Source organism: Sciurus carolinensis, chromosome 12 (genome assembly GCF_902686445.1).
Source record: "Sciurus carolinensis chromosome 12, mSciCar1.2, whole genome shotgun sequence".
NCBI lineage: Eukaryota > Metazoa > Chordata > Mammalia > Rodentia > Sciuridae > Sciurus > Sciurus carolinensis.
The window spans coordinates 39,172,663-39,186,281 of record NC_062224.1 but is presented as its reverse complement, the minus strand read 5'-3'; the positions used below and the strand labels follow the sequence as shown (position 1 = coordinate 39,186,281).

The window sequence follows — 13,619 nt, the reverse complement described above, 5'->3', positions numbered from 1 at the left end:
ACTGAAGAACTTTAAAAAATCTTAAAAAGAAAGAAACAACAAAAACAACAACATTGGTATTTCCAAGGACCTCCCCTGCTTTCTTAGTTCCTGGATTCTATGTAATCTTTTTAGCTACATATTCCCTTTCACAGACAAACAGGTCCATTTTAGACTGCTGAAAATACTTCTTTCCTTTTAAAAGCTTCAATTGTTACAGCTTAAAAAACTGCAAATCATTCTTACTTACATAAAGAAGTCTGTAAATCTTCATTGTTCTCTGTAATGTCATATTTCTACTCAAGTGAGAAAATTTCACTTCTAACAATTTTCTGAGGTTTAGGGATCTATATCAGTATCTGGAGTACGATAAAAGTTTTAAAATATAATTGATTTATAACTCTATATGGTTTTACTCTGCCTCAGCCCAGCTGTTCCATAAACATTTACTACATATTGATGCTGTGCCCGGCATAGTGCTGGATGCTGGCCCTCTTTCTTTGCAATAATTTTATTAGTCAATTTTTTTCTTTAAAATGTCTTACATGACTAATTTAGAACAAATGAAAAAAATTGAAGTGGGGGGGCACATAAAAAGTCTTGCATTCCTCCTTATGTTCGTTTGAAGTTTGTTATATTTTATTTCTTTCACTAAGAGGAATCTTAAAACCTCAAGAGAAATATTAATTATGCCCAAGTTTGCCAACACTGATTTTATCAAAGGCAAACCAACAGGTTTAAAACCACGAAATTATTTCCTCTGAATAAGTAGCTTTTTAGTCAAATGTGCACCAAAGAAAACAACTTTTTGAAAAACTAGCCTAAATGTTTTAAGTGATTTCAATTTCTATATTGGGATTATGAATTTGTATTAAAATATACTTGTGAAGTCTTTTATCCTGTTTGTCTTTGAATGCAATAATTTAATAAGTAACATTAATTTTGTAGTTTTATCTGTTATATGTTTTCTTGAAGTTTTATCCTATTTGACTCAATAAAAATAGGGGAGGTGATAACTTATGTTTCAGACACAGGTTAGTTCAATTGTCTTCTTGATGGAGCAGCTCTTAAAAGCTGGATTAGAACTAAGGACATCATAAAAACAGAGCTTATGCCTTCTTTTTATTCTTAACAAACAAGTACATCTGGGACTTTTCAACTCATGCTTCTCAGACTCTTGGAATGGTTCAGCAGTGTTGTAAAGCATGGAAGAAAACCGAAGTTAGCGGTGGAGAGAAAATACCACTATAGTGGACATTTTGAGATCACTATGCCTTGGGTTTCTCCATGCAAAGACAGCACTAGTTTTTTGAATGGAACAGAGAAAAGAAATACAGATACTGAATCAATGGCAGGAAAATGTTAAAAACTTTTTTAAAAAATCACAAAGTGGCTATATGATATACTGAGATGAATGGTCTCCATCTCTGCTACTAACAAAACTACACAAACCCCAGTGAGCCAAATCCCTCACCTGAGGGGAGTAACACACCTGAGGAGAGTAACACTTCTAGCAACATGGTCATGAGGCTCAACAGGCTTGGTAAAGGGAAGACTTGGGGTAGGAATATTGAGTAATCATTACCTGCATGTGGCCACTGGCTTCGGAAGAATGACTCCTGCAGTGTACACAGCCTGAAAGATTCCTTCCAGGTTCAGTCTTCTAGTTATTTCTCAAATTAACACTGGGGCTACCTGTTTTGATCTCAACAATTTCTTATGAACACCAAGAAAGTTGATTTCTAGCATTTTCTTCACACTAAGAAAGATGTTGAAAATTAGAGCCAATACAACATGAACACATTTTAAAACATGACAATGCTCATTAAATTTCAAAGAAAAAGAAAGTGAAAGATTTCTTTAACATGATACTTAAGAAAAATATTTTTTCATTTAGATGTTTCAAAAATTCCAATCATAACACTACTTGCTGCCAGGCATGGTGGCATACACCTGTAATCCCAGTGGTTTGGGAGGCTGAGGCAGGAGGATTGTGAGCTCAAAGCCAGCCTCAGCAACTTATGGAGACACTAAGCAACTCAGTAAGACCCTGTCTCCAAATAAAATACAAAAAAGATTGGGGCTGCGGCTAAGTGGTTGAGTGACTCTGAGTTCAATCCCTGATACCAGAAAGCAAAAACAAAAGAAAAACAAACAAAAAACACTATTTGCCATACATCCCTGTCAAAATGATTATAATTATAGACCAGAGAGACTCAATTCCTTTGTTCTAAATAAATTTTAACATTTTGGTCTTCTATAAGTTTTCATTTTAGAAATTGGTTCAGATGTGCCTCAAAGTTTATCTGATTTTCCAGTAATGTATACAATTATGGGGATAATTAGGTCATCCTGGTGCAGAATCTGGTAAGATGTTGCTTTGAAGCATGATACAAATCCCCAGGATCCCTGAGATGGGCTTGACCAGACCAGAGTCAGTGCTTTCCCAGGTGGCAATAAACCACCTAGAACTTCAATCCTGGTCCCAGCTCTGCTTCCAGGTATGTAGGCATCTTGTTTAGCACACAATATTCCTTGAGATCACATGTTCTTATCAGTAAATAAACTAATCTAATATACTGAATGCTAAACAGACCTTATACACATTAGATTTTTGATTTTTATTGCTGGATCTTTGATTTTCTGGATTAGACAGTAAGAGAAAATATGCTTATCCTATGGAGGGAAAGGTTCTATCCCTACTAAAATTTTTTATTTTTTCCAGAAATAAATCTGAAATGCCAGTTTATGGCCTTATTTATTCTGAAACATACTTTCATCTGTACACGTATGAGACAACGAGGAAAGAAAAAATGAAATATAAAAGAAAGGGAAAGGAGAAAGGGGGAAGAGAGGAAGGAAAGAGGGGCAGATGAAGTGATGGACAGAGTCTATTCTCCTCCTCCTTTTTTTGGTTCACAATTCAAGCTTTCTGTTCTTTAACTAATTAATGAACTTAACTTTAAGAGTTTTTAGGTTCACAGCAAAACTGAGCAAAGTTCCCATATAGCTCCTGTCCTCACACACACAATGTCCTCCATTACTGACAACTCACAATGAGTTATTTTTAAAAGCCAACTCTCATTGCAATTCTTGGAATAGAAACACAAAAGCTGATATAGAACAGCTTTAAATGTGTATGTCATAAATGTGGATGTTTTCTGGGATGGCATTTATGAACCCTACAATTTTTTTTTTTTTTTCCCGAAGACACTCTGACCCCGCAGTGGCACTGCAAGAGCCAGCCAGGGGGACGCAGAGTCCTGAAGTCATGGAAGACAAGAAAAACAGGCACAGGTTAGTGTCCAAAAACACAAGAACAGACGTGAGACCTCCCAATCTAACGTCCAATCCATGACACCCTGAATAGCAAGACATACCACAATAAGAACTCAGGTGAATAGTCGAAGTGGAACATGTTGTCATCATCTTCTACATAATTCCCAATTAATAAGGTGTACAACTCCTTGAGCTACAAGATATAACAAGCATCCTGTCTATGGTGCTTGGAACTAATGCAGAAGCAATTTCGTGAATACACATGTTGAATTAAAGAGTTTTACTCACCACTTCGGCATTACTCAAGTCTAAGTTTCCCAGATAAAACCCTGTGGCAAAGAATTTGGTTCTCCATGTACGTTGTCCTTGTCTGCTTCAATTGCACCATGAGAGGTTATGACTTCATCTGGAAAGAAATATAAGAAAACAAAAGGAAAAAAATTACCAAAGCATTCTGACAACACTCAAGTGATCAGCAATATAAACGAAATCAGATTTGGCATGCTTGAGTTTAATCCTGCTTAAAAACATGCTATTATTTCATCATCCTCTAGGTTGAAACAATAAAGTGAAGTGGTGGTGTAGAATAACGGTCACTTTACCAGTTAAATCAAAGGAGGAATCCTTTGTCACCCAATGACAAAGATGGCATCATGAAATGATAGTGATTTCTTAGCCTCAAACTTAGGTTGTGGATTCACCACACAGCACAACTGTGAGCAACACAGGTTTGATATGACAGCTTTAGAGCTGTTCTCTTCTTATTCCACAGTTCTACAAACTGGGCGGAAGAGTGTGTGAGTGAATTTTGACCCCTTCCAGCAGCAAAACCTAAAACTAATTTTAAGACTGGTGATTTCTTTCCAATTGCTCTACTAGCAATGTAGTTCACACCATCAGTCTCTATGGAAATATTCCTTCTTCCAGTTCATCCTCTGCAGAACACCCCTTGGAGCTGGAATAAAATGCAGGCTCTCTCTCATGCTGTCTTCTTCCCTCACTTCTGCCCCTTGCTCCCAGTGCACTGACCACACTGACCTCTCTCAGGCTTGCCTCAGGGCCCAGCTCAGGGCCTTCCTGGTCCTTTCTTCTACTGAAGTCCTGCCTTGGTCAATATGCAGATCACCCCTGGAACTTTGTCAGATAGCCATTTATGCATCATTTTCCCATGGCATCTCTCCCTGACTAAAGCTTTTTCCTACCTAAAATATGTTCTCCTCCTCACCCTGCCTGGCCACCATTTGTCCTGCTTTCCCACCACTGGTTCTGGAGCATGTGCTAAATACTCTGCCTGACAGTTAATAACATTCAACAAACAACTGATGACTGAAAGAACCTCAGGACCTGGTTCTTATCACAGAACCTTTCTGCAAGGAGAAGTCACAGGGTTTGTACGAGCTTCCATCTCTTGTCTAATCCTTAACCCAGTTATTCTTCTTTTATCTTCACTTTACCAATTCATCTCCATAGACTTCCTCAAGTCAACCCAGAGGACCAAATTCCCTGTCCCTCCTATACAAAGTCCCTGACTACAGCTTGGTGATTGACTCTCATGCTGTGTCTACAACCATTCCATACAAACAACTCCAAAGAGCTGGGGTCAGCTCCAAACTGACCACCCTCTGGATGCACAAGAATGAAGCAGCAGAATCTGACCTCCAAATGTCCTCCTCAACCTCACATTCACTCTTTTCCCACAACCTGGCCTCCTTCACCTATGGTCTCTCAACTGAAGTGAGCATGAAGAGTTCCAGGACCTGAAAATCTGTGCAAGGATTTTGCAAAAGGACAAAGTAGTGATGACATGTAGAAGGGCTTAGGTAGTCAGGACAAGATCACAAGTGAGGAGGTTCAGGGGCAGGGCCAGAACAAAGGAGCATGGAGAGGGCCTTCTGATGAGGTCAACCTCCTGGCTGATGAAAGTGCTTGTGGACACAAGTGGGGGGCCCAATCAGATAGATACTTCCCTACTCATGCTCCTAAATAGGGTGACCCAGTAGAAAAAGTAAAACAGACACATGGACAGATGAGGCACCAATGAATAATAGTGAGGCGAGCTTGTTCAGGGGAGAAATAAGGAAAGGAGGAAATTACACAGACCATAAAAAGAACAAGCCAATACTCCCCACACTGCATTCCAAGCTCTGGTGCCTCTTTTCTCCAAAGAAGTTTATCTCTGTCACTTTTGCAATAAACCTCCCACTTGTTTGCTACCTCTGTGTCCTGTTCTTTAATTTTTTTTTTTTTTTTTTTTTTTTGCTGAACAGGGACAAGGAACCCAGCACCCCTAGACCACAATAGTATGAACACCTTTGTTGGGGGCTATGCCATTCGGACTATGCCAAGATGGCGCCTGGCAGACAGCCAGAGGTTGTTTTGATCACATTGGTGGTGAGAAGTTTAATTAGCATAAGCACACCCAGGTGATTTATCATTGGCCATATTCAATTATGTCCACGCACACAATGCATGCACAGGTTCTGGAGTGCTCCTGATCGTGCCTGCTCTTTTTGACCTTTACCGTAATTGGACAGCTAGCTCCTTGCCTAATCTTCACATAATTGGCGTCAGCCCTACCCTTCACCTCCTGGAGGGGATATAAGCCGGCTCTCCTCGAGTGCCAGAGTTCCCAGGTTTCCTGAGTCATCAATAAACCATTCTGAATTCAAGAGCCTCACTACTGGTGAGGCTCTCCTGCACCAAACTGACTCCACTGGACGGCATCACACCTTGGTTATCATCCCAAAAAGGTGACCTAAGGTTAGATGCTGGTTATAAATGGCTTTTTTCTCTGTAGGATGGGACAGCAGTTGGGTGAGTAGTATCCAGCTTAACCCAAAACATTCAAGCCAACAGACCTAGACTCCTCAGTCAAGGTCCATTCAACTGAATGCAATTAAAAATCCAATAAATTCTTTTTAAAGAATCTTCCCCCATTACTAAATACATTTTTAGAAATCAAAAGAAAAAAGGCAAGTGAAAATCATTTCCTTCTTCTTCTTCTTAACTTTTGTACCAGGGTTAGAGCCCATGGGTATTCTATCACTGAGTTACATCCACAACCCTTTCAATATTTCATTTTGAGGCAGGGTCTTGTTAACTTGCTCAGGCTAGCTTCAAATTTGTAATCCTCCTGTCTTAGCCTCCCAAGGAGCTGGGATTATAGGTATGCACCACCATGCCTGGATTTTTCTCTTCTGTTTTTTGCAGTGCTGAATGTTGAACCCAGGACCTCATGCATGCCAGGCAAGTGCTCTACCCCTGAGCTATATCCCAGTCCTTATTTCCCACTCAGAAGCTCACAAATTTTTAACCTGATGGGTAAGAGTGGGTGGGAGAGGTGTAGCACCTTTCAAAAGTTTGAAAACTAATATTTGAAGACATAGAAAAGAATTGCTTCTTGATTTATACTTGACAAAATGGACTATTTGCACATAACTGGGCTATTTACAATTTTTACTGGAAACTCTTTGTATGAAACAGACTCAGAACCTGAACTAAAAACAAAAGTAGAAATTATTATGTGACAATTACTTTCACATACACATAATACAAAGTAGGAGATTTCTGTTGTGCATTTTTAAACACTTTATGGCATTTATGAATACTGTCTTTTTTCCATAATGGGAAAAGGAACAATTCAATTATGTTTATGGTGACTTCATTGGTAAAAGTCTAATCAAAATCTGATAGAACAGGAAAGCATTGGGGGTGAGGCGCCATGGTAGTTTCTTAGTGTACTGAAGTATGAGATCTTCACCTTCATTATGTGCTCTAATTCCCATGTGACACTAGGATGCTACTGAACTGGTACTCATGCCATTGTTGAGTGTTCAGAATCCTATCATTAAATGATATAAAACTGTACATTTCAATAAGATAGGGAAAAACTTTTGTGTCTTATAGAATAACTGAGAGGTGAAAATGCTAAAAGTTTATGTTTACGAAAAACAACTCCGTGACTGAGAAGAAGAAAGGTGGCAGGAGAATCACACACATACCATAATATCTATAATATTATCTAAAATTTTATATCATATTCAAGTGTGGGGAAAGCGGATACTGTAATAGGGATACAAGCCAGATAAAAACATTATAATTGGAATCCAATGTCACTAACATATTTTAAAAAGACAAATATTACTTCTATATAAAATTTGAATCTATGGTATGGAACAAATGACATAGGTGAAGTTAAGTCTATTTTATATTTTTGATTGTTGTTAATCAACCCTTGTTTTTTAATCAACCCTTGTTGTTTTTTGAAGGGGTGGAATTGAAGAGCTTACTTAGTTTGGGTATTGGCAGTGTATCCCAAAACTGGTATCTGCATTTTGCAACCTTGTCAATGTCCTGGCAGGGCCCTGGTATGTGGAGAATAGCTCCATTGCTCTCTGGATATCCTGTAGCTTCTGCATGGGGATGGTGGGATTCTAGAACAGCAAAGACACAGAGACACAAGGTATGAGGAAGCTGCCACTGCTCTTGAACCTGGGGCAGGTGCACGTTTATCTGCCTTGGAGACTGCCATCCCTAAACACTGCCCAACCTCCTCGAAGTCGGCTGGAGGCTGCAGCTCTAGTAGGTTAACATACTAGGAGATAAGCAAACATATTCTGCTACCAATAACAACAGTTCTGTAGTTCAAAAGGGGCTATGGCAGTTTGGGAAATCTACAGTAAATGGAAGCACCCTTTGTTTCAGGTTCCCACCTATCTGCAATGGTCCCACCACTGCTCCTCTGGGAGGGGAAATCAAAAGGAGTGACATGCAGGGCATGCATTACTGTCATACAGCAGCCAGGCAGCCACAAGCCTCGGTTACACTGCCAGGTTTAATGCTATGCACTAACAAATGGGGGCACAAAGGAAATAACTTCTAGAACAGAAACTAGGCAGACAAAGGAAATTTTAGATCATTAAATTAAAAGAAAAAAGAAAGAAAAAGAAATCAGAAGTTGGTGCTAAGCTGGGAAGGACAAGACTAAGAAAGGAACCCTCTCATCACGGCCCTTCTTCCTGGACCACCCCTAGCCCTCTCCTAGCCCTAGTGCTCCTTGGAGACAAGCCTGCTGACAGAAGGCCAGCAGCTCCAAAACAATTCCAGTCCTCAGCACTTACCATCTGTCCCCCCAACCCAGTGTTGAAAACCAGCCTCCTTTTTAGTAAAACATATTCTTGGTCTATAAGATGGACAACATCTTTAAATTCTAAAGCTCCCTTCTCAAAGCCAATATTCCCGTCAGCTCTTGGAGACTCTCCAGTTTTTTTAATTCCTTAAATAATGCATTATACACAGGATATGGGCTATACTTAAAACGAGAGGAGGGCAATTCAGAGGACTGAATAAGGAGATCAGTGACTTTTTCTCAATATGCAAACTGAAAAGTCAGAATCCTGACACCACTCCAGGAATATTCTTCACTGCAATTTTGAAATATTTAGAAGAAATTTCAGAGCCATCAGTTTTGTTGTATGTCAACATACTACAGACACAAAGAAAAGGTGTGATCAACCCTCAGTGGTTTATAAACAGTACCTTTGGACTTCTGCTCCCCTTTGAAATCTGTACTTGGGAGCAAATCATTTTAACCTGGGAAGCTTATCCATTTGACACAGCAGAAAACAGGTTTTATTAAACACAGATTATCCTAAGGTTGCTTAATTCACTGGTTCCCTAGGGTTCTTGATAATAAAATGATCCAGGAAACAAAGTCCTGAAGTCTAACTGAAGGCAGGTTAAAGGTTTAATGCCTCCACTCAGAAGTCTAATAACATGATGCAGGATTGCCATGATTTATGTAAGCTGTTTATCTTACATACTGATTGAGATCTGAATCACAAGGGCCATCTTAAAGACACATAAGAATTTACCAATACTTTTCCTAGTCTAATTTATTATCTTTTGGGAGTATTCCTTTTGCTTAAGTCTTTTTTGATCTTCCAACCTTATAAGTAACTGATTTCTAGGTAAACAAAATTTCCATTCATTTCAACCCCGACAACACAATCTATTAAGAGACTACAGCTTCAATAGAATTGAGATCATAGCACATTTAAGCTAAATTTCAATTTAGCTTAAAAAGGCAAAGTAGAGACCAGGCTTACAAAAATATATTGAGCCCTTGACTTCCTCCTGTCGGTTATGCAGGACGGTCAGTCCCAGTGGAGGGGACGATGGCGGCTACAATGATGGCTTCTAGCAATCTCTGTAACCTGCTGATAAGGCGACTCACAGTACCCATTCGACAGGGCCTCAACGTTCGCCTTCACCCCATGGGCTCTGCTGCACAAGAGCAAGCCTCCAGAGCAGCCCCCTGCAAAGCCTCAGACCACAGCTGAGTCCCTTCTGGTGACCGCTGCCCAGAAACACATTCTCCATGTGCAGCTAAACGGACCAGACAAAAGGAATGCCATGAATAAGACCTTCTGGAGAGAGATGGTGGAATGCTTCATCAAGATAACTCAAGACTCCGAATGCCGCCGGTTGTGATCTCTGGTGCAGGAAAGATGTTCACTTCAGGTATTGACCTCATGGACGTGGCTTCAAACCTGCTGCAGCCCGAAGGAGACGATGTGGCCCACATCAGCTGGTACCTGCATGACCTCATCAGCAGATACCAGTGTCATCAAGAAGTGCCCCAAGCTGGTGATCACTGCCATCCACTGGGGATGTGTCGGAGCAGGTGTGGACCTCATCACTACTACTGTGCTCAGGACGTGGTCTTCCAGGTGAAGGAGGTGGACGTGGGCTTGGCTGCCGATGTGGGGACACCATAGCAGCTGCCCAAGAGCATCCGGAACTAGAGCCTGGTCAACGAACTGGCCTTCACTGCCCGCAAGATGATGGCGAACAGGCCCTGAGCAGTGGGCTGGTCAGCTGCGTGTTCCGGGACAAGAGGCTCATGCTGGACGCAGCCTTTGCCCTGGCGGCCGAGGTTGCCAGCAAGAGCCCGGTGGCCGTGCAGAGCACGAAGATCAACCTGCTGTACTCCTGCGACCGTCCCATGTCCAAGGGCCTCAACTACATGGCGACCTGAAACATGAGCATGTGCAAACCCAGGACATCAAGTCCGTCCAGGCCATGATGGAGAAGAAGAATGCCAAGAGAATCACCTTCTCCAAGCTCTGAGCCTCCCCAAAGTGGTGCCTGCTTCTTTATGTGCAGAGGGGGGTTGGGGGAGAGCGTCCTACTGACCTCAGCATGACTTCTTGACACCGATTTCAAGTCGGGACTTTCTCTTTGGGCAATAAAACGTTATAAAGAAATATATATATATATATATTTTTTTTTTTTTGACAGGGTCTGCACTGAATGTGTCTTGGTAATTTTCTTTCCTAGTAGTCTTCTAACACTAATGTATCAAAAGTAAATTTTTTGCAGCAAATATGAACGCACATCTTTCTTCCAAAGGAATCAATGTAATCCTGACTCCATGAGGAAGCCCTCACAGTGGTTTATGTCCTACTAGTTAGCAACATCAGATTAACCAGAACCTACTACATGAAATGACCATTTATAAATATTAACATCCCTAGTTCACTATTAAAATGCTTTCTCTTTTGTTTGTCTTTGTGGTACTGGGGATAGAGTCCAATGTAGATGAGTATCGGGTCCCCTCTGGCCGCAGAGAGAGACACGACAAATGTCTGAAGCTTTGGAAGTTTATTGTGCACAGTTCCTTTCCTACGCTTCTCTTACCCCTAGCTTCTGCGCACTCCCAGCTCCCCTTTTCCCAGCTTCTTCCACTCCCGCGTACTCCCTCCTTCCAGCTCAGCTCCAGCCGCTGCTGCTGCTGCTGCCGCCGTCGCCGCCGTCGCCGCCGCTTCCGCTCCGTCCGTTCCGTTCCCCCTCGCTCTCCCACCCACCAGGCTTATATACACTTCAATCAATCAGGGGAGAGTACACGAGATAAACGCGGACAGCTGCAGGCACAGGATGGGTACACGAGGGGGCATGCTCTAGTCACATCGTTAACTAGCCAATCATTGGAATTCGCTGGTTGTTTACTGTATAGCTGGCCGCTTTTGGCTCAGCGTCAGGCGCCATCTTGACCACGCCCAAGGCTGGGGTTCCCGGGAACCCCCACAGATCCCCCTTCTTTAATATTAAACTAAGGCTCGGGACCGTGTCTGTCTTAGGCTGAGTGGTCAGCATATGTCCTTACCCGTCATCAGAGCCTGCAGAGCATGCTGCAGCTCCTGTCTTAGGTCGGTACACAGCCACCTCCTTCATTACCCGTCTTTGACTACCGATCCAGCATCAAGAGCCATACTAATGGGGGGCTGTCGGCCTTTAGGGCGGTCATGGCCTGATGAAAATAATTTGATCTCTATTGGCTAGCTTGCAGATGCATGCCAAAACGAATGAAGAGAAGAAGGCCAAGGCAGAGGAGTACCACTATAGCTCCTAAGCTTGCCCACTGTTTGACAAATCTATAAACAGAAGAAGAACCATATAGCCATATTAAATACAGAAACAATATACGTCCCAATGGAGTTACAATACGGGTAACACAAAGCAGCTCTCAGGGAATAAACGCATCCCAGTCCCAAAAGTTCTTGCAAGGTATCCACTTGTTCTTATAATGAGTCCATTCTCTGATAGAGTCTCTATGGTCTGTGAGGCTGCGGCTGCATTCTCGACCGAAGGATCGTTGTTATGGTTGTGTCAATGCTGCTACTGCAAGGACTGTGGTGGCAATGATCACGGCTGTTGCAATGTCAAAGCCTCTCCTGCTTCTTGATAATAGCACTGGCAATTCTATATCTGCAACAGAAACTAGGACTGGTAGGAAGATAGAAATGTGCAAATTGCACAGGTAGCAAAAGAATCATTCCAGTATTGTGAAAGATAGCACACAGTTCGTGAACAATTAAGAGGTATTATTAGAAATGTTAGTTGGTAGAAACATAAAAGGGAGGAAATACACAAGCTGACGTAGGAGGAAAAACAATATCACAGCTAGGGTCAGCAGAACGAGTTGCTCTACTCTGGGTCTGATCTGTAGTATGATTCCAACGGCAAAGTGCAGAAATTCCTCCTGTTAAAGCAAAGAAAGGCTAGAAATATCCTTGTCACCAAAAGCAGCACGACCTGAAAAATCATCAGTAGAATTGACAGGCTTGTAAAGAAATTGGTGAAAAGCAAGAAAAGGAAGGATAAAAAATATGTTAGTCAGAAATGAAAAATATGGCCAGGCTAACAATGGCCCATAGGTTCCGGGTTTGCCTTTCCGTTTGAGTTTTCGTTATTGGAGGAAGGCTCAGACTCGCCATTGTGAGGAGGAGCAGCATCACTTGCATGCTGTAAAACTCTGATTAGCCTTTCTGGAATCCAGACTGGAGTCTGTTGATCCTGTGGGAAAATACAAACAGACCCTCGGACCCAGCGAAGGACTGGATCCGGTCCTTTCCAACAACCTGTCAGGATATCTTTCCATTTTGCCCATACTTGAGGAGTATTATGGGGATTATAATGTCGATCAGCTGCAGAATGGCCGTCCCTATCCAGAGTTAAGAAATTTAGAATGAAAAGAACTAAATTAAGTTTATCTTTAGGAGACTTGTAGGAGGCTCCTATTCCCCCTTTTTGTTTATTTAGACAATTTTTTAAAGTAAGATGTGCTCTTTCCACAATGCCCTGTCCCTGAGGATTATAGGGGATGCCAGTGACTGATTGGATGTTAAATGTTTGTAAAAACAACCGGAAGCTTTTGGAAGTATAAGCAGGACCATTATCTGTTTTAATAACTTTAGGTATGCCCCAGCCAGCAAATGCTTGTAGGCAGTGTTGAATGACATCTTTTACCTTTTCTCCAGAATGAGCAGAAGCCATAATGACCCCTGAAGCAGTGTCTACTGACACATGTACATACTTAACAGTACCAAATTCAGAAATATGGGTTACATCCATCTGCCAAATATGACCAGGCAGCAGTCCCCTAGGGTTAACTCCAAAGGATTGTACTGGGATTAAAGGAGCACAATGTTGACAATTTTTTACTATTTGTCGAGCCATACATTTAGATATAGGAAATTTTCTGCTCAAAGTAGTGGAATTTACATGAAATTTTTCATGAAAGAGTTTTGCTTGTTCCTCTATGGAAAAAACAAAAATTGATTTGGTGGCCATATCTACCAAGTCATTAGCATTGGCCAAAGGTCCTGGTAAATTAGAATGAGCTCTAATATGTCCTACGTAGAATAGATGTTTACGCTGTAGGATAAGGTTTTGTAGCGTAGTAAAATAAGAAGCTACCGTGGACATGGAAGAAATATGGGGTACCGTTTCAAGAACCTGTAAAGCGTTAACGATATATAAGCTATCAGATAGAAGATTGAATGGCTGATTATCTGCTA

The 13,619-nt window shown here is 41.5% G+C and overlaps 1 pseudogene; it reads left to right on the top strand.

Moving 5' to 3' along the window:
* The first annotated feature begins 9,434 nt into the window (after positions 1-9,434).
* On the top strand, positions 9,435-10,389 carry LOC124961104 (delta(3,5)-Delta(2,4)-dienoyl-CoA isomerase, mitochondrial-like; annotated as a pseudogene).
* The last annotated feature ends 3,230 nt before the right edge of the window (positions 10,390-13,619 follow it).